Raw genomic sequence first — 15,327 nt, 5'->3', positions numbered from 1 at the left:
CAAAAAGAGCCGAGCATGGCTGGAGTTGTAGCTTTATAGCAGCTGGAGTGACAAAGGTCAATGAGCTCTGGGGCATGGGTACCTTTGAACTGAACACACAAGGATGACGCTTAGCAACACACAAATTAAGAAAACCTATGCGTTGGCCGGGAATCGAACCCGGGTCAACTGCTTGGGAAGCAGCTATGCTCACCACTATACCACCAACGCCCACAGCAACCTTCTATTTCATTGACTTTGACAGACTTCATTTTGTAAGTCCAGAATAAACATTTAAGGAGTAGGAAGGTTTGTGGAGGAAAATGACAAAAAGCTTTCAAATCCCCAAAACAGAGAAAAGAGGTGTGCTGAATGGGCATCGGACACTGCTTCATTGCTTAAAAGAAAACTTTGTGCTCCACTATGCCACCAATGTCCCAAAACTCAGCTATAATTATTTTTCTTTTGCATTCTAGTTTTTGTAAGTTTTAAAATCTGTGGAAGGAAGTAATATCACCAGCCCCATAACTCGCCCCAACTTGTTTTCCTTTGACGCTGTAGTATATTTTCGCCTTGAAATGCTTGGATAAGGGGGGGGCGGAGCCTAACCGCTGAACAAGACGGAGGCCTGAGCAGGAGCTCTCTCCCATCAAACCCACATTACACTGCTTTTGCACACTTTCAGCTGATCCGACATGGGCAAAATCGGCAGAGATAGATCCAGAGATGCCCCTGATACCCCAAGATCCAAGAAAAGTCAGGGAGATATGGACAGATTCTTTAATAAGAAGTCGGCACTATCCCCGGCCCGTGCAGCTAAGATGGCGGCCCGCCGCATGGAGAAAGAAGCTGAGCGGGAGTCTGAACAAGAAGATGGAGACGCTGATTATACAGACACTTCGGAGGAAGAAACAACACAGAAAGATACCGACACTCTCACCAAAGCCTTCTTCAAGGAAACATTATCCCAGGCTTTGGCTCCTCTGCTTCAGGAGGTACGTGATCTGAGACACGACATGCGCGCCCTGGGGAATCGGGTCGAGCAACTAGAGACCCGACAGGACCACATAGTGTCACATAGCGCCGGTATAATAACGGCAATAGAAGCGCAAGTCTCCTCTCTCAATTCTGCTTTCCTCATGATCGAGGACCAAGAGAACAGGAGCCGACGCAAAAACATAAGGATGAAGGGGCTAGACGAATCTGTTACCCCAGATAATCTGGAAGCTGCTGCTAAATCTTTGTTTGCCGAGCTGCTGGGAGATAACAGAGCTGCAAAGATTGTCATTGAAAGAATACATCGCTCCCTGGGCCCTACACCTAAAGAGGGTGAAGCCCCTAGAGATGTGATCTGCGGTCTTTTAAGCTACAGGGATACAGCGGCCATTCTGCAAGCAGCCCGCAAGAGCTCAGACCTCAAAATTGGGGATTCATCCATCCTGCTGTTCCAAGACATCGCTTCATCAACCCTATCGAAACGCAGGATTCTAAAACCATTGACCGATCACTTAAGAAGCAACAAGCTTTTATATAAATGGTTGTACCCGTTCGGTGTCACATTCGCCAGGAGCGGACGCCGCTGCGTTATACGTACTCCGCAGGACTTACCCCAGGCCTGGAAGATCCTAGATATCCCTCCTATTAGGATGGACAATTGGCTTGCAGTGGACATCTCGGTTCCCAAACTTCCACACCTGTTAATTCAAGAGGCCTTATCCACCCCGTCCAAACCAAAGTCATCCAATAGCAGTAAGTCACTGGGGAGAAGAGATCTTACCTGACTTTAATCGGTCCCAAGTTATGCTGTATACAGTGACTCTGTGTCTTGGAACTTTGGAGGACATGTCGCAGCTCGGCCAGCTGAAGGCGATTTCTTCCAACAGTGTCACAGGTTACCACTGTCATGTTTATAGGTTAAAGAAAACCTGTTATATGTTAGCAGTTAATCGAATCTTACCTTAAGCTGCTTTATGTGATATGGCTTGATATGCCTCTTTATAGGTGTGCATTCTTTTAGCTACCTTGATCGATAGTTTTAATAATTCAAGTATTCATATACTTTAATGTTGTAATTTTCTTGTTATAAGTAATGTGGGTTATGATGATTCGGGTTAATATACATCTCGGTCCCTATATATCCCACTGTGACCCACTTCAGTGGCGCTTTCCCACTAGTTGCCTATCCCTTTGTCCATTTTCCTATACACCCAGTTTACTCCCCTCATTGGTACTCAGCTTTTTAAGTCCCTTTATAATTGCACTCAGCATATTTACAAGTTGCGCATCTATCTTAATTCGCAACCCTTCTAACCAGTATGGATTAGGCTTATCTGTCTCAACAGTAGTCTCACCCCTCTGCACATATGCACAACTAGCTTATCAACATTATCTACTATACTCTTTATGACAGATTTAAACATCACTACATTTAATGTCAGAGGTTGCAATACACCCCAGAAGCGATCTCAAATTCTTACTCTCTTAACGAAAAAATGGGAGTGACATGTTTTCTCCAGGAGACCCATTTTAAAACTAATAAAATACCCAAAGTTCCAAAAATTAGATATTCGCTGTGGTTTCACAGCACGTATGGATCTGCCTCCAGGGGAGTTAGCATTGCAATTAGCAAGAATGTCCCATTCGTTTTAACAGTTGCTCAGCAGGACCCTGAAGGCAGATTCTTATTTATCAAAGGGAAAATTGGTCACTTGGTAGTAACCCTTGCATGTCTCTATGCCCCAAATGTTAGGCAACACGACTGGCTTAAGAGAACCCTCTCCAAACTAAACGATTTCGCGGAGGGGATTAAAATAATTGGTGGTGACTTAAATGTTTCCTTGAATCCCCAATTAGACTCGTCACTAGGTAGCTCCACCAAATCTCAGAAAACACTGGGTGGAATCCATAAGCTTTTGAAGGACTTACATCTAACAGATACTTGGAGGACGCTTAACTCCTCAGTGAAAGATTATTCCTTTTACTCGGCAGTTCACCAGTCTTACCAAAGACTTGACTACATTTTCTTATCCAATTCTCACCTAACCATGCTGAAAAAATCATCCATAGGTCCCATTACTATTTCCGATCATGCCCCAGTTACTTCCTCTATAAATTTCTCCAATCTTCCAGCAAGGGAATGGGTTTGGCGTTTAAATGAAACGTTACTAGACTCTGATAAACATATTGAAGACATCACCCTTAAACTTTCCTATTACTTTCAAGAGAATAAACTGCAGGACACATCTCAAACCATTATCTGGGAGGCTCACAAAGCCTTTATTCGGGGAGAACTTATAGCATTAGGATCCAAGATTAAAAAGGAGAGGCAGAAGAGGCTTGATTCCCTTATACGCCAAATCTCTACGATTGAATCTATTCAGAAACAATCTAAGAGGTCTGCAGCACTAGAAGAACTTGCACTCTTGAGGAGACAATTGAAGGAGCTACTCAATATTAAATGTCCAAAGGCCTACCAATATACTAAATTTAAACAATACATACATGGTGATAAGGGAAACAAGTTTATGTCACATCAGGTCAATCAGAGAAAGGCTGCTCAGTTTGTCTCCTCGATCAAGGCCAAGAATGGTAAATTGGTTTTATCAACAGAAGCCATAGCGGAAGAGTTTTGTTCTTTTTATGGGGCCTTGTATAATCTATATAGTGGGAAGGATAAAACAACACAACACACTGCATCTGATTCAGTGAGAGTGAAGCAGATAGACAGCTTTTTGGATTCTCTACATCTCTCCAGAATCAGCAAGGAAGATAGCTCCTCATTGCTACAACCGATTACTGAAATGGAAGTGCGGAAAATTATTAAAAGTATGCCCTTGGGCAAGGCCCCAGGACCAGATGGCCTACCCATAGGTTATTATAAAAAAATTTGAACATATTATCCCCGCAATTGGTTAAATGGTGCCAAGCATTATCTGTAGACGAAAACCTCCCGAAGCAAGCGTTAGAAGCCATAATCACAATTATCCCGAAAGAAGGCAAAGATACCAGGGATTGTGGCAGCTATAGACCCATATCTTTGCTCAACATAGATGTTAAAATCTGGGCCAAAATCCTCGCATCTAGGCTTAGTTCCATAATACCCCGTATTATCAATATAGAACAAGCAGGCTTCGTCAGGGGGAGGGAAGGCAATTTCCAATCTTGTCGACTTATAAATGCAATTTACTGGGCCAGGAAAAACTCTAAGCAATTGGTATTACTTAGTACCGACGCGGAAAAGGCCTTTGATCGGGTCAGTTGGCTATACACTCAGCGCACTTTGCACAGATTCGGGATTCCTGATCTATTCACTAAAGCTATAATGTCCCTATATCGGAACCCAAGTGCTAAAGTCAGAGTTAACGGTACCCTGTCCAAATCCTTTTCCATTACCAATGGCACCAGGCAGGGTTGCCCCCTTTCACCTACCTTGTTCATAATGGTGATGGAGACGCTACTCCAAGCATTCAGAGACAACCCAGACATTCAAGGCCTGACTCTGCATAAGACTGTACATAAATGCGCAGCTTTTGCAGGATGACTTGATGCTACTAATAACGAACCCCAAACAGGCGTTCCCTCACATCTTGGACCTCTTCTCCACTTTTGGCACCCTATCTAATTTTAAAATAAATTACTCAAAATCGGTGGCAATGGGCATAGCTTTGACTCCCCATACAGTACATTATCTTAGAACGTCCTTTCCGTTCAAATGGAATGAAAACTCCCTCACCTACTTAGGGATTGAGCTCACGAAAGACCCCTCTAACTTATTTAGATTGAATTACCTACCCCTACTGACAAAGATACAAACTCAGCTCCAGTCATTAACATTACCTTGGGTTTCCTGGATTGGACGCAAAAACCTTCTCCAAATATATATTGTCCCGAAACTAGTGTACCTTCTTCAAATGGTCCCCATTCACATCCCTAACTCATACTTTAAAAGAGTCAGGCAGGTATTAACTTAATTTTTATGGAAAAATAAAAAACCCAGGATAGCATATGATAAATTAATCAGGACTCGTATGGGTTTGCCAGATATACAGTATTATTATAAGGCGATCCAGCTGAAACGCTGGTTACAGGTTTGTGTCCCCAATTACCGAACACTTGGGGTGGATATAGAGCTGGACCTTATGTCCAGTAAACAACAAGCGGGACTATGGGGAATTGCTACTCCAAGTAATGCTCCCATGGGCTTATCTAAAGGTATATACCTGACCATGCGAAATCTCCAGTCCGAAATTCATCTTCTCTCTGATCCCCCTGTTCGCCTACCTGCGAAATTTACTCCTTATCTAGTTAGACCAGAAGTTTCCGACATTCCGCAATTTTGGGATAGTCTTAAGGCAGTAGCGTTAACTGATTTGCTACCAGCAGTGAAACGAAAGGAAGACATTCTTACCTTAAGTTCTAAATACATCAAAGGAGGAGATTTCCTAGCAAATCTAGAATTTCTTAATCTCTGTCAGACTCTCTCCACCAAATTTGCTAACACACCTGTTCCAACCTGGTTTGAGCAGCTCTTATCTCACAATGACCTCCCGAGACATAGTGTTTCACTTCTATACAAGCGCTTAATACCCAATAAAGGAAGCAGTGTTCCGGCCTTCATAAGAGCTTGGGAAAGTGATCTCAGCCGGCTTTTTTCTCCTCAGGAAATTGATATAATCTTCTCGAGATCGCATGGCTTCTCCAGATGCATAAAGGTGCAGGAACATTCTTTTAAAACACTGACCAGATGGTACAATGACCCACATAAGCTCTTTAGAATGGGCTTCATGGAAAATGATACATGCTGGAGGTGTAAGACCCAGAAAGGTACATTAGGCCATATTATGTGGCCGTGCCCTTTGATTCGTTCATATTGGGAACAGGTTGAGCAAAACATAAATGACATTTGCCGCACTACAATTGAATTATCGCCCCACTCAGTTCTTCTGTGGTTACCAGTAGAGTTGAGCGAACACCTGGATGTTCGGGTTCGAGAAGTTCGGCCGAACATCCCGGAAATGTTCGGGTTCGGGATCCGAACCCGATCCGAACTTCGTCCCGAACCCGAACCCCATTGAAGTCAATGGGGACCCGAACTTTTCGGCACTAAAAAGGCTGTAAAACAGCCCAGGAAAGAGCTAGAGGGCTGCAAAAGGCAGCAACATGTAGGTAAATCCCCTGCAAACAAATGTGGATAGGGAAATGAATTAAAATAAAAATTAAATAAATAAAAATTAACCAAAATCAATTGGAGAGAGGTTCCATAGCAGAGAATCTGGCTTCCCGTCACCCACCACTGGAACAGTCCATTCTCAGATATTTAGGCCCCGGCACCCAGGCAGAGGAGAGAGGTCCCGTAACAGAGAATCTGTCTTCATGTCAGCAGAGAATTAGTCTGCATGTCATAGCAGAGAATGAGGCTTCACGTCAGCCACCACTGCAACAGTCCATTGGCATATATTTAGGCCCAGCACCCAGGCAGAGGAGGGAGGTCCCGTAACAGAGAATCTGTCTTCATGTCAGCAGAGAATTAGTCTGCATGTCATAGCAGAGAATGAGGCTTCACGTCAGCCACCACTGCAACAGTCCATTGGCATATATTTAGGCCCAGCACACACACAGGCAGAGGAGAGAGGTCCCGTAACAGAGAATCTGGCTTCATGTCAGCAGAGAATCAGTCTGCATGTCATAGCAGAGAATGAGGCTTCACGTCAGCCACCACTGCAACAGTCCATTGGCATATATTTAGGCCCAGCACACACACAGGCAGAGGAGAGAGGTCCCGTAACAGAGAATCTGGCTTCATGTCAGCAGAGAATCAGTCTGCATGTCATAGCAGAGAATCAGGCTTCACGTCACCCACCACTGCAACAGTCCATTGTCATAAATTTAGGCCCAGCACTAGTGTTGAGCGGCATGTCCCATATTCGAATTCGCGAAATTTTGTGAATATTCGAAAGAATATTCGTAAAATATTCGCGATTATTCAAATTCGTTATTATTTCGCATATGCGATAATTCGAATTTTCGCATCGCATAATACATATGCTATGCAAAATTCACATGTGCGCTAATGAAATCGCCTTACGAAGATTCGCAACTCAATTCAATCACTAATGTATGAATGCAATGCCCTTTGCCTCTGTTCTGGGACAAGTGTAGATATTCGCATGTGCGCTAATAAAATCGCCTTACGAAGATTCGCACCTCAATCACTTTCTAGGGAATGTGAGACTTTTGGGAATCAATCGAGATACAGTGGGGGGTGATGACAGTAGTTGACAGAGTACAGATCAATGTAATCTGTAAGGTGGAAAGTAAAATAAAAAATACGAATATTCGTAAATCGAATTTTACGAAGTTCTACGTATTCGCGAATATGGTGCTATACTATATGAATGCACAGGCCTTTGCCTCTCTGTTCTGGGGACAAGTGTAGATATTTGCATTTGCGTTAATAAAATCGCCTTACGAAGATTCGCAGCTCAATTCAATCACTAATGTATGAATGCAAAGCCCTTTGCCTCTGTTCTGGGACAAGTGTAGATATTCGCATGTGCGCTAATAAAATCGCCTTACGAAGATTCGCAACTCAATTCACTAATGTATGAATGCAAAGCCCTTTGCCTCTGTTCTGGGACGTGCCGATATTCGCATGTGCGCTAATAAAATCGCCTTACGAAGATTCGCGCCTCAATCACTTTCTAGGCAATGTGAGTAAGATCTGAGCTGTTGGACCTTTGGGAAACAATCAATTATATGTGTACTGTAATTTTGTGGGGGGGGGGGGAAAAACAAAAAACGAATATTCGTTTTTACGAATATATAGCACTATATTCGAAATATTCGCGAAATCGCGAAGTTGCGATATTCGCGAAAAAAATTTGCTTTTCGAATATTCGCGCTCAACACTACCCAGCACCCAGGCAGAGGAGAGAGGTCCCGTAACAGAGAATCTGGCTTCATGTCAGCAGAGAATCAGTCTGCATGTCATAGCAGAGAATGAGGCTTCACGTCAGCCACCACTGCAACAGTCCATTGGCATATATTTAGGCCCAGCACCCAGGCAGAGGAGGGAGGTCCCGTAACAGAGAATCTGTCTTCATGTCAGCAGAGAATTAGTCTGCATGTCATAGCAGAGAATGAGGCTTCACGTCAGCCACCACTGCAACAGTCCATTGGCATATATTTAGGCCCAGCACACACACAGGCAGAGGAGAGAGGTCCCGTAACAGAGAATCTGGCTTCATGTCAGCAGAGAATTAGTCTGCATGTCATAGCAGAGAATGAGGCTTCACGTCAGCCACCACTGCAACAGTCCATTGGCATATATTTAGGCCCAGCACACACACAGGCAGAGGAGAGAGGTCCCGTAACAGAGAATCTGGCTTCATGTCAGCAGAGAATCAGTCTGCATGTCATAGCAGAGAATGAGGCTTCACGTCAGCCACCACTGCAACAGTCCATTGGCATATATTTAGGCCCAGCACACACACAGGCAGAGGAGAGAGGTCCCGTAACAGAGGATCTGGCTTCATGTCAGCAGAGAATTAGTCTGCATGTCATAGCAGAGAATCAGGCTTCACGTCAGCCACCACTGCAACAGTCCATTGTCATAAATTTAGGCCCAGCACCCAGGCAGAGGAGAGAGGTCCCGTAACAGAGAATCTGGCTTCATGTCAGCAGAGAATCAGTCTTCATATCATAGCAGATATTCAGGCTTCACGTCACCCACCACTGTAAGAGTCAATTTTCATAATTTAGGCCCAGAACCCAGGCAGAGGAGAAAGGTCCCGTAACAGACAATCTGGCTTCATGTCAGCAGAGAATCAGTCTTCATATCATAGCAGAGAATCAGGCTTCACGTCACCCACCACTGTAAGAGTCAATTTTCATAAATTTAGGCCCAGAACCCAGGCAGAGGAGAAAGGTCCCGTAACAGACAATCTGGCTTCATGTCAGCAGAGAATCAGTCTTCATATCATAGCAGAGAATCAGGCTTCACGTCACCCACCACTGCAACAGTCCATTGGCATATATTTAGGCCTAGCACACAGGCAGAGCAGAGAGGTCCCGTAACAGACAATCTGGCTTCATGACAGCAGAGAATCAGTCTGCATGTCATAGCAGAGAATCAGGCTTCACGTCAGCCACCACTGCAACAGTCCATTGTCATAAATTTAGGCCCAGCACCCAGGCAGAGGAGAGAGGTCCCGTAACAGAGGATCTGGCTTCATGTCAGCAGAGAATCAGTCTGCATGTCATAGCAGAGAATGAGGCTTCACGTCAGCCACCACTGCAACAGTCCATTGTCATAAATTTAGGCCCAGCACCCAGGCAGAGGAGAGAGGTCCCGTAACAGAGGATCTGGCTTCATGTCAGCAGAGAATCAGTCTGCATGTCATAGCAGAGAATGAGGCTTCACGTCAGCCACCACTGCAACAGTCCATTGTCATAAATTTAGGCCCAGCACCCAGGCAGAGGAGAGAGGTCCCGTAACAGACAATCTGGCTTCATGTCAGCAGAGAATCAGTCTGCATGTCATAGCAGAGAATGAGGCTTCACGTCAGCCACCACTGCAACAGTCCATTGGCATATATTTAGGCCTAGCACACAGGCAGAGGAGAGAGGTCCCGTAACAGACAATCTGGCTTCATGTCAGCAGAGAATCAGTCTGCATGTCATAGCAGAGAATGAGGCTTCACGTCACCCACCACTGCAACAGTCCATTGGCATATATTTAGGCCTAGCACACAGGCAGAGCAGAGAGGTCCCGTAACAGACAATCTGGCTTCATGTCAGCAGAGAATCAGTCTGCATGTCATAGCAGAGAATGAGGCTTCACGTCACCCACCACTGCAACAGTCCATTGGCATATATTTAGGCCTAGCACACAGGCAGAGCAGAGAGGTCCCGTAACAGACAATCTGGCTTCATGACAGCAGAGAATCAGTCTGCATGTCATAGCAGAGAATGAGGCTTCACGTCAGCCACCACTGCAACAGTCCATTGTCATAAATTTAGGCCCAGCACCCAGGCAGAGGAGAGAGGTCCCGTAACAGACAATCTGGCTTCATGTCAGCAGAGAATTAGTCTGCATGTCATAGCAGAGAATCAGGCTTCATGTCAGCCACCACTGCAACAGTCCATTGGCATATATTTAGGCCTAGCACACAGGCAGAGGAGAGGTTCATTCAACTTTGGGTAGCATCGCAATATAATGGTAAAATGAAAATAAAATAGGATTGAATGAGGAAGTGCCCTGGAGTCCAATAATATATGGTTATGGGGAGGTAGTTAATGTCTAATCTGGACAAGGGACGGACAGGTCCTGTGGGATCCATGCCTGGTTCATTTTTATGAACGTCAGCTTGTCCACATTGGCTGTAGACAGGCGGCTGCGTTTGTCTGTAATGACGCCCCCTGCCGTGCTGAATACACGTTCAGACAAAACGCTGGCTGCCGGGCAGGCCAGCACCTCCAAGGCATAAAAGGCTAGCTCTGGCCACGTGGACAATTTAGAGACCCAGAAGTTGAATGGGGCCGAACCATCAGTCAGTACGTGGAGGGGTGTGCACACGTACTGTTCCACCATGTTAGTGAAATGTTGCCTCCTGCTAACACGTTGCGTATCAGGTGGTGGTGCAGTTAGCTGTGGCGTGTTGACAAAAGTTTTCCACATCTCTGCCATGCTAACCCTGCCCTCAGAGGAGCTGGCCGTGACACAGCTGCCTTGGCGACCTCTTGCTCCTCCTCTGCCTTGGCCTTGGGCTTCCACTTGTTCCCCTGTGACATTTGGGAATGCTCTCAGTAGCGCGTCTACCAACGTGCGCTTGTACTCGCGCATCTTCCTATCACGCTCCAGTGCAGGAAGTAAGGTGGGCACATTGTCTTTGTAGCGTGGATCCAGCAGGGTGGCAACCCAGTAGTCCGCACAGGTTAAAATGTGGGCAACTCTGCTGTCGTTGCGCAGGCACTGCAGCATGTAGTCGCTCATGTGTGCCAGGCTGCCCAGGGGATAAGGACAAGCTGTCCTCTGTGGGAGGCGTATCGTCATCGTCCTGCCTTTCCCCCCAGCCACGCACCAGTGATGGACCCGAGCTGCGTTGGGTGCCACCCCGCTGTGACCATGCTTCATCCTCATCCTCCTCCACCTCCTCCTCATCCTCGTCCTCCTCGTCCTCCAGTAGTGGGCCCTGGCTGGCCACATTTGTACCTGGCCTCTGCTGTTGCCAAAAACCTCCCTCTGAGTCACTTCGAAGAGACTGGCCTGAAAGTGCTAAAAATGACCCCTCTTCCTCCTCCTCCTCCTCCTCCTCCTGGGCCACCTCCTCTTCCATCATCGCCCTAAGTGTTTTCTCAAGGAGACATAGAAGTGGTATTGTAACGCTGATAACGGTGTCATCGCCACTGGCCATGTTGGTGGAGTACTCGAAACAGCGCAACAGGGCACACAGGTCTCGCATGGAGGCCCAGTCATTGGTGGTGAAGTGGTGCTGTTCTGTAGTGCGACTGACCCGTGCGTGCTGCAGCTGAAACTCCACTATGGCCTGCTGCTGCTCGCACAGTCTGTCCAGCATGTGCAAGGTGGAGTTCCACCTGGTGGGCACGTCGCATATGAGGCGGTGAGCGGGAAGGCCGAAGTTACGCTGTAGCGCAGACAGGCGAGCAGCAGCAGGATGTGAACGCCGGAAGCGCGAACAGACGGCCCGCACTTTATGCAGCAGCTCTGACATGTCGGGGTAGTTGTGAATGAACTTCTGCACCACCAAATTCAGCACATGCGCCAAGCAAGGGATGTGCGTCAAATTGGCTAGTCCCAGAGCTGCAACGAGATTTCGCCCATTATCACACACCACCAGGCCGGGCTTGAGGCTCACCGGCAGCAACCACTCGTCGGTCTGTTGTTCTATACCCCGCCACAACTCCTGTGCGGTGTGGGGCCTGTCCCCCAAACATATGAGTTTCAGAATGGCCTGCTGACGTTTACCCCGGGCTGTGCTGAAGTTGGTGGTGAAGGTGTGTGGCTGACTGGATGAGCAGGTGGAAGAAGAGGAGGAGGAAGCCGAGAAGGAGGAGGTGGCAACAGGAGGCAAAGAATGTTGCCCTGCGATCCTTGGCGGCGGAAGGACGTGCGCCAAACAGCTCTCCGCCTGGGGCCCAGCTGCCACTACATTTACCCAGTGTGCAGTTAGGGAGATATAGCGTCCCTGGCCGTGCTTACTGGTCCACGTATCTGTGGTTAGGTGGACCTTGCCACAGATGGCGTTGCGCAGTGCACACTTGATTTTATCGGATACTTGGTTGTGCAGGGAAGGCACGGCTCTCTTGGAGAAGTAGTGCCGGCTGGGAACAACATACTGTGGGACAGCAAGCGACATGAGCTGTTTGAAGCTGTCTGTGTCCACCAGCCTAAATGACAGCATTTCATAGGCCAGTAGTTTAGAAATGCTGGCATTCAGGGCCAGGGATCGAGGGTGGCTAGGTGGGAATTTACGCTTTCTATCAAATGTTTGTGAGATGGAGAGCTGAACGCTGGCGTGTGACATGGTTGAGACGCTTGGTGACGGAGGTGGTGGTGGTGGTGTTGGTGGTACATCCCCTGTTTGCTGGGCGGCAGGTGCCAACGTTCCTCCAGAGGCGGAGGAAGAGGCCGAGGCGGCAGCAGCAGAATAGGCCGAGGCGGCAGCAGCAGAAGAGGTAGCAGGGGGAGCCTGAGTGACTTCCTTGGTTTTAAGGTGTTTACTCCACTGCAGTTCATGCTTTGCATGCAGGTGCCTGGTCATGCAGGTTGTGCTCAGGTTCAGAACGTTAATGCCTCGCTTCAGGCTCTGATGGCACAGCGTGCAAACCACTCGGGTCTTGTCGTCAGCACATTGTTTGAAGAAGTGCCATGCCAGGGAACTCCTTGAAGCTGCCTTTGGGGTGCTCGGTCCCAGATGGCGGCGGTCAGTAGCAGGCGGAGTCTCTTGGCGGCGGGTGTTCTGCTTTTGCCCACTGCTCCCTCTTTTGCTACGCTGTTGGCTCGGTCTCACCACTGCCTCTTCCTCCGAACTGTGAAAGTCAGTGGCACGACCTTCATTCCATGTGGGGTCTAGGACCTCATCGTCCCCTGCATCGTCTTCCACCCAGTCTTGATCCCTGACCTCCTGTTCAGTCTGCACACTGCAGAAAGACGCAGCAGTTGGCACCTGTGTTTCGTCATCATCAGAGACATGCTGAGGTGGTATTCCCATGTCCTCATCATCAGGAAACATAAGTGGTTGTGCGTCAGTGCATTCTATGTCTTTCACCGCTGGGGAAGGGCTAGGTGGATGCCCTTGGGAAACCCTGCCAGCGGAGTCTTCAAACAGCATAAGAGACTGCTGCATAACTTGAGGCTGAGACAGTTTCCCTGGTATGCATGGGGGTGATGTGACAGACTGATGGGGTTGGTTTTCAGGCGCCATCTGTGCGCTTTCTGCAGAAGACTGGGTGGGAGATAATGTGAACGTGCTGGATCCACTGTCGGCCACCCAATTGACTAATGCCTGTACCTGCTCAGGCCTTACCATCCTTAGAACGGCATTGGGCCCCACCATATATCGCTGTAAATTCTGGCGGCTACTGGGACCTGAGGTAGTTGGTACACTAGGACGTGTGGATGTGGCAGAACGGCCACGTCCTCTCCCAGCACCAGAGGGTCCACTAACACCACCACGACCATGTCCACGTCCGCGTCCCTTACTAGATGTTTTTCTCATTGTTATGGTTCACCACAACAACAAATATATTATTTGGCCCAATGTATTGTATTCAAATTCAGCGGGATATAAATTTGAGGCCTAGTATTTAGGCGCTGGGTGACCGGTATGGATTTAGTGACAGAATTAGACTTGGAAATGCACAGAAGCGTGTGTGTGAAGTTATTCTGAATGACCCTATGTGCACCTTCAATATGATATACCCTTTTAGGGATAGATTTCAAATAGCTCTGATATAGCAGAAACCACTAAATTATGAAATTGCTAAATTGGGAATTGTATTTCAACCCAGAACAAAAAATGTGCTTTGACGGACACTAAATAACTTTCCCAGCCACAACAGGACAGCGGTAACGAGAGATTTAGCGGGATATAAATTTGAGGCCTAGTATTTAGGCGCTGGGTGACAGGCTATGGGTTTAGTGACAGAATTAGACTTGGAAATGCACAGTAGCGGGTGTGTGAAGTTATTCTGAATGACCCTATGTGCACCTTGAATATTATATACCCTTTTAGGGATAGATTTCAAATAGCTCTGATATAGCAGAAACCACTAAATTATGAAATTGCTAAATTGGGAATTGTATTTCAACCCAGAACAAAAAATGTGCTTTGACGGACACTAAATATCTTGCCCAGCAACAACAGTACAGCGGTAACGAGAGATTTAGCAGGATATAAATTTGAGGCCTAGTATTTAGGCGCTGGGTGACAGGTATGGGTTTAGTGACAGAATTAGACTTGAAATACACAGTAGCGGGTGTGTGTGAAGTTATTCTGAATGACCCAATGTGCACCTTGAATATTATATACCCTTTTAGGGATAGATTTCAAATAGCTCTGATATAGCAGAAACCACTAAATTATGAAATTGCTAAATTGGGAATTGTACTTCAACCCAGAACAAAAAATGTGCTTTGACGGACACTAAATAACTTTCCCAGCTACAACAGGACAGCGGTAACGAGAGATTTAGCGGGATATAAATTTGAGGCCTAGTATTTAGGCGCTGGGTGACAGGTATGGGTTTAGTGACAGAATTAGACTTGGAAATACACAGTAGCGGGTGTGTGTGAAGTTATTCTGAATGACCCTATGTGCACCTTCAATATGATATACCCTTTTAGGGATAGATTTCAAATAGCTCTGATATAGCAGAAACCACTAAATTATGAAATTGCTAAATTGGGAATTGTATTTCAACCCAGAACAAAAAATGTGCTTTGACGGACACTAAATAACTTTCCCAGCTACAACAGGACAGCGGTAACGAGAGATTTAGCAGGATATAAATTTGAGGCCTAGTATTTAGGCGCTGGGTGACAGGTATGGGTTTAGTGACAGAATTAGACTTGAAAATACACAGTAGCGGGTGTGTGTGAAGTTATTCTGAATGACCCAATGTGCACCTTGAATATTATATACCCTTTTAGGGATAGATTTCAAATAGCTCTGATATAGCAGAAACCACTAAATTATGAAATTGCTAAATTGGGAATTGTACTTCAACCCAGAACAAAAAATGTGCTTTGACGGACACTAAATATCTTTCCAAGCAACAACAGTACAGCGGTAACGAGAGATTTAGCAGGATATAAATTTGAGGCCT

The 15,327-nt window shown here is 46.5% G+C and overlaps 1 non-coding gene across 1 annotated transcript; it reads right to left on the bottom strand.

Annotated features, from left to right (window-relative positions):
• Positions 1 to 138: 138 nt before the first annotated feature.
• On the bottom strand, positions 139 to 210 carry TRNAG-CCC. Its single transcript has one exon. It is a non-coding gene; the product is annotated as a tRNA-Gly (tRNA).
• Positions 211 to 15,327: the final 15,117 nt, after the last annotated feature.

The sequence above is a fragment of the Bufo gargarizans genome, unplaced genomic scaffold (genome assembly GCF_014858855.1).
Source record: "Bufo gargarizans isolate SCDJY-AF-19 unplaced genomic scaffold, ASM1485885v1 fragScaff_scaffold_377_pilon, whole genome shotgun sequence".
NCBI lineage: Eukaryota > Metazoa > Chordata > Amphibia > Anura > Bufonidae > Bufo > Bufo gargarizans.
The sequence above is the reverse complement of the archived record's forward strand: the minus strand, read 5'-3'. Positions and strand labels throughout refer to the sequence as shown.